Raw genomic sequence first — 6,330 nt, 5'->3', positions numbered from 1 at the left:
TCTCTGCACACATCCCTGTCACAGCCTGCCTGGCAGAGCCAGGATTCCCAGTGAGTCAGGGACTGCTGTCCAGGCTAGACTCAAACCGTGCCCACCCCATCCACAGGGCAAGGGCCCCAGGGCACAGGCTGGGCTATGGCTGGGAGGGCTGCAGAAATCACTCGTAACCTCATTCATTCCAGCACTCCCTGCCAGGCCCTTACCGCCGACTAGCGCCAGGAGACAGGATGAAGAGAGCAGAGATGGAGGAAGGCCCAGTACAGAGAGTTTTCAATCCAGTGAGAGAAAGAGAGGTCAGCCAGGAAGTGGGCCAAGCTGAGGTTCTGCAACGATGGAGCACTCAAGGGGCACTCACTACTGGTCCCTGAGGAGGGTCCCTTAGGCACAGAGATGGCATCATGGTGGGCCTCCTGGAGGACAGGACACCTTTCTCTTCTCTAATATCAGTTTTTACGGCTATGATTTTCCCTCAAAACCTTGCTTTTGCTGCATCCTACACTTCCAGATATGCAGGGCCACCTGAGCTGAGTCTGACCAGGCTGGGATTAGAGTCCCTGCCCACTGTTCTGTCTGCAGCACACACAAGCACACAGCAGGTGGCATGAAATTGGGCTCACTCTTCTCTCCTAGCTGCTCCATGCTGCCAAGCCGAGATCAAGGATCAGAGGACCCAAGGCCTGCCATTCCCACTTGTGGTGCCTTCGGCATGCCACTATCGTCCTGAGCCCCAGTTTCCTGTTCTGTGAATGAATCCAATGCTACCACTACCAGTTTCTAGGAGGCAGGGTACCTGCTGGGCTGCACAGCCCTTGAAGCCATAGCACGGGAGACGCAGGTCTGATCTACAGGGGTTCAGCCACAGCGTCGCCCCAGGCCCCACTCAACACACACTGAGCACATAGGGGCCTGTGGCAAACAGTGGCTTCTGCCAGAGCCTCAGGCCTTGTCCCAGGGCCCAGCACAGTGAGGTGCCATCAGCTCTCAGGGCCCTCCCTCTCCCACCTCTGTCCACACTGGCTGGGCTCAGAGACATGTCTGACAGTGAACAGAACCAGGCGCAGTCTGAACCTCTTGGCAAAAATGAGGAAAGAGGGACCAGCAGGTGGTGTGGTAGAGAAGGCTTTGAGCTCCCACATGGCCAGCCATGGTTCGAGTCCCAGGCCCAGCAGCTTGTAAAGTCATGCTGGTAGGACCAGTAGATGGTGTGTAATGGTCACATCGCTGGACTCCCATGCTCACTGCTGTCTGAGTTCCAGACCCGGCAGCTAAAACTCACGCTGGGCCCATGTGTGTGCATGACCAAAATCCCAAGAGGAGAATGGAGAAGGGATTGTGACATGGTCATCCCCCCTCAGGTGTGATGTCTCACTTTCTGTCTCTGTTTATAGCAAAAATCTCAAAACAAAACAAAACAAAACAAAGGCAAGAAAAGCATAATAGGTACATGTGTGTATGTATGTGCCTAAAATCCCAAGAAGAAAGTGGAGGGAAAAGGATGGTGGCATGGGCGTCCGCCTGGGGTGGGCGGTGATTTCTCACTTTCCCTCTCTGTGTCTATCTCCGGCGAGTGCATGCTCTACGGTGAAAAACTTAGAAAAAGAAAATGGGGAAAGGCACAGAGAGCAGGTGTCACGCGGCCTCGGTGCCTGGTTCCACTAGGGAGGGAGACAACTATGTGCAAATCAGTGGAGGGTGGCTGGCTCATCGCAGCTCTGCTCTGCGCCCTTGCTTTTGCAGAGAACTGTGCAGGCTGTGAGGGCAGCAGGCCTGGGCTGGTGGCTCATCTGCAGGGTCGCGAGCAGCTAGCGGCCCGTTTAACCCTCCCTCGCCCCCGGCTCTGCACAGTCGGGGGCGTCTCAGAGCCAGGTCTCCCTGTGAGAACCGCTCCTGGTGGAGCCTTCCCTCGGCTCTCTCTCTAGGAAGAGGAGAACACTGTGGCCCCAGGTTAGACGGGGGCAGGGCTGTAGGTGGACCAGGTGCTGTCTGGGCTTTGCCTCTGGCCACTGGGCCAGGAGAGGTTCTATACCACGTCCCCATCTGTGAAACCGGGGTAAGGATCTTGGCCTGCCAGGCCAGGGGTCCAAGAGGACCTAGCAGGTGGCTCTGGCCGTGGGCCTTTATGTGCAGGAGGGCAGCGCTCCAGAGGGTAGGCTGCACTGTCTCGCTCTCTGCGGTGTCCCCAGTCAATGACCAACAGTCACAGTGTGCCGGGGCAGTGCTGGGTTTAGCACTGAAGCCCTGCAGTGCCGGGCAAACTGGACGCTGGTCGCACTGCCCCGGTGCCCGCCGGCAGGATGACTGCTGCCCAGTGATGCTCCTGCTGGGTGGGATGCCGCCCCCGCCCCTTGTTTCAGCTTCTGGGCTCCTGCAGCTCCCGGAACTCCAAAACAGGCCAAGGGCGCTGAGCCATCCAGCACGGGGAGGGGAAAGCACGTCTCCTGAGGCCTGCCCGGCTCGGGAAGAGCCCCGCTCCCTGGATATAGAAGGATGCCGCAGCCTGTTTCTCCTGGGACTCACTGGCTGGGTTCAGGAAATACAGGGAAAGTGACCCTCACAGCCCCAGTTACTATAAGGACGATGTTGCCCACCTGGCCATGCCTGGGGCTCTGCAGCTCGTCAGCAGGAGGCCCTGGCACAGCTGCGCCGACCCACTCACTTCTCTGCCTCTGGTCCAGACAAGATCAGCGCCAGCCTCTCCCGGGGAGAGGGTCAGGCCTGCCCACCCTGCAGAGCAAGGCTGAGAGCAGCACCACAGACTCACGCCAGGAGGGAGCAGGAAGAAATCACGGGAACAGTTGCCCAGAGCCAGCTGTTGGGAGCAGGTTCTAAATGGCCGCTGAGGTAGAGGAACCCCACGTTTAGTTGTTGCTGTTGAGAGGGAGTTTTGCTATAGGGTGAGTGCATGCACTCACCTCAGAGACAGAGATGGAGAGAGAGAAAATAAGAACCCCCCCCTCACCCACCCACCCCACCCCGCAGGGCAATGGCCAAACTGCAATCCCTTCTCCTCTCCTTTCGGGAATTTGGGCATACATGTACACACGCCTAGTGTGACTTTCAAGCCACTGGGTCCGGGACTTGAACCGATGTCGGCCATGTGGGAATCCAATGCCTTAACCATGACACCACCTGCTGGCTTTGGTACCCCATGTTAACGCGCAGGTCCTACGGGGAGCTTGGCCTGGCTCTGATGTAAGTGTGTGTATCCATCCCGGGGCTGTAGGTCTGATACACAAACTGTCTCTGTCACCTTTGGAGTGAATGGCAGGGAGGGTCCTGAGGGCAGGCGTGGAGGATGGTGGGAAGGGCATCCCTGCGCAGATGCGCACCTCTACGCCCTGAGGCAGCTGGGGAGAACTAGAGTACCAGCAGGCCCCAGGGCCACGTGCAAATCACCACTCAGCAGCCAAGAGGCGGATCCTGAGATTTCTTGCACAAGTGCTTAGCCAACAAGCTGCTCCTTGTTCCTTTAAGACAGATCTTCCATTCAGAGCTATCTCAGCAAAGGCACCCTCTCACGCCTCACCCTCTCATGCCTCACCCTCTCACGCCTCACCCCTCGCCTCCCCTCTCCTGCCTTCAGAGTCTGAGAAATGGAGGCTCAGTGGACTTCAGCCACGAAGGTCTAACGGGAAAGTGAAAATCAATTAGACAGAGACCTACAGACAGTCAGAAAGAGCTGGGTTTTCAAGGCTCTACCAGGCCTGCTCCTGCTAAAGCACATGCAGCTTTTAAACTTCAGAAGCTACACATGTTTCCATAGTCTACACAAACCTTGGGCAGGCCTATGTGTTAGAGCTAAACTTGACTCAGATAAGGCCGGGCATCAGCATTAACCAAGGAACTTGTCTCCCTAGGTGGAGCAAAAGGAGTTTCCATGGGAACAATCACTCTGCTTCAGGTGTGAGCTGAGGGGGCTGGTGGAAAGCACAGGAAGGTCTCAGATTAAACCCTGCAATTCCCAGTGAGCCAGCCAAAACCGGGAGCTTTCCCTAATGCCAACCAAGTCAGCTGCTAGGTGCTCAGTCAACCCACCTGGCACGCTTGCCCTCTGTCTGCGGTAGCCAAATAACGGATCTCTTCCCTGTGGCTGTCAGGAAGCTCAGAACCAAATGTGGACACCGTGTTGGCCTCAGTGGCTACAAGCCAGCTACTGCACACATGTACTCCCAGATAAGCACACACACCTGCACACACCCAGCCCCTCCCGCACACCTGCTCTTCCAAGTCTTCGCCAACTATGCTGATTACAATTCCAGACGCTTGGGTTTTATTTTGCCACTGTACTGTATACCGAGAAAGTTAGCAGCATGGATAATGTCTGGGAGTCGGGGTTGGGGGATCCACGGGAGGGTTTAATGCAACAATGCAACGAGGCAGCATCAGCCTCCCTCGCTCTCCCCTCACTCTCCCCTCCCTCTCCCCTCCCTCCTCTCCTCCTGGACCCCCCTCAAGGCTGGGACAGGGTCTTCTGTCTCGTGTGCTGAGCCCAAGACAGGCACAGATATGAAGACATGGTGGGGTGGGAGGCCAGGATGAAGGGCTTGTTCCTTCTCCCCCAGACCCGGGCACTGCTGTCTGGAGCCACGGTGGCCCAGCTGCCAGGCTTGCCCAGACCCGGGTGGGCACGGACACTAGTCTGCCAGCCAGCGGCTGCCGGGCGTGCACCTGTGAGCCAGGCCTGTGCTCCACCCGCTGAATGGCATGTACTCGTACCAGTGAGGAGGGAACTAATTAGTTCATAAAGCAGAATGCCTCTCCCTCGGATCCAGGGAGGGGCCACTCAAGACCCACACGTGTAATTACCCTCAAGTTGGGAACAGCTCCCGAGGAGCCGTTTGGCTCTCTTGGGTAAATAATTTACTTTTACAACTTTTCATTAAAGATTAAAGGGAATTAAATTAAAATTAAGGCAAATTGGAGCTGCAGAGGAGACCTGTGCGACTTGGTGCTGTCTCGCCGGAGGTTCTAGCTCCCCGAGCTCCCCTCCCTCTGTCGGGGCTGGAACCTGGCGGGGGCTCCCCAACCAGGCAGGCCTCCAGGTTACATCCTGCTCATCCGGGCTGGCTGTGGATCACACCATACCATGCTACGGCCCTGAACGATGGGATGAAATACCCACTGTCAACACCACACATGAGCCCAGGGTCTCCCGGCCGTGGATCTCAGGCCACGTGGGTAGGAGGCTTGACAGCCTGGACCTGAACTGGAGGGTGTGCAGGCTGGAGCACAGACACTGACTCAGGAGCCTGGGTGAGCCCTGCAGAAACCAGAGCTTGTGCGAAGAGGAGGGCTCGGGGGTGAAGGAGACGTGCTGGGTGAGTGCTGAGCCCCAAGCCTGCCCGGGGAGAGGATGCCCAGTGCACAGAGGCCGAATCCCGCCCCAGGAGAGCTGGGGCAGGAGTTCTGAGTTAGTCAGGCCAAGTGCTCGCAGCGGCCCCTGGCACACCTGGCCTTGGGCACACCTGTGCACTTGGTAGGATGGTAGGGGGTGGGGCTGGGGCAGGTATGGAGGGCTGAGTCTGCCCACAGGCTGGGCTCTGGGAGCCAGGTCTGCGTGGTGGGCTGGACACTGGGTCTGTTACAGGGGACAGGTTCTCCCCTGGGCCCGGGAGCCCTCGAGAGGCTCTGGGATCTGCTGCACGAGCTAGAACCTCCCTTTGACATGAACAGAAATAGGAGCAACTGTGTGGAGATAAGCCAGAGGCTTCTGGAGAGAGCACAGAGTTGGAGACCAGGGTCCTGGGCTCTGTCTGTTGCTTGCCCCGTGAGCTTTGTCTAGTACCTTAACCTCTCTGAGCTCAAGTGTACACTTACGGAACAGGAGTACGTGCCGACAGCCCACCTGCACACGCCCATGCCCAGCACACCACTGCCTCACTGAATTCTCTCGGCGACTCCCAGGGAGAGGGTCCCTCCTTATTGATGGATCAGCCTATTTCGGTTGAAAGACTGAACGAGCCGCAGGACCAGCACTGGAACCAGAGTCTCCCTGGCACTAACACCTAGGCCCTCCCCCGGCTCAATCCCCATTCTCGGGATGGTGCAGGATGGCACATGCCAAGCCTGCGCCAGCCGGGCCTGCACTGGGACCTGTGCCTCCCTGCCAGCAGCACCCTGGCTGTGCCTGTCAAGGCCCTGCCCACACACCCGCTCGAGCAGCTACGAGGGGCCTTCCAGATCTTCTCTCATGAACGCTGACCTGGAGTGGGTTCTGGCTATACAGGCTGGCTGGGTGCTCCCAAACCAGCTCCCTTCCTCCTGCACACAGCCACAGTTACAGCCCGCCTCCCAGGAGCCAGCAGCAAGCACGTGACCGAGTCCTGCTCA

General features: G+C 57.9%; 1 protein-coding gene across 5 annotated transcripts in view; it reads right to left on the bottom strand.

Annotated features, from left to right (window-relative positions):
- The window catches only part of TRAPPC9 (trafficking protein particle complex subunit 9), a 635,544-nt gene that overhangs the window by 2,091 nt on the left and 627,123 nt on the right, over window positions 1–6,330 (bottom strand). The gene's annotated exons all lie outside the window — the stretch shown is intronic.

The sequence above is a fragment of the Tupaia chinensis genome, unplaced genomic scaffold (assembly GCF_000334495.1).
Source record: "Tupaia chinensis unplaced genomic scaffold, TupChi_1.0 Scaffold000335_1, whole genome shotgun sequence".
Taxonomy (NCBI): Eukaryota; Metazoa; Chordata; class Mammalia; order Scandentia; family Tupaiidae; genus Tupaia; species Tupaia belangeri.
This window is presented reverse-complemented; position numbering and strand designations above follow the sequence as displayed.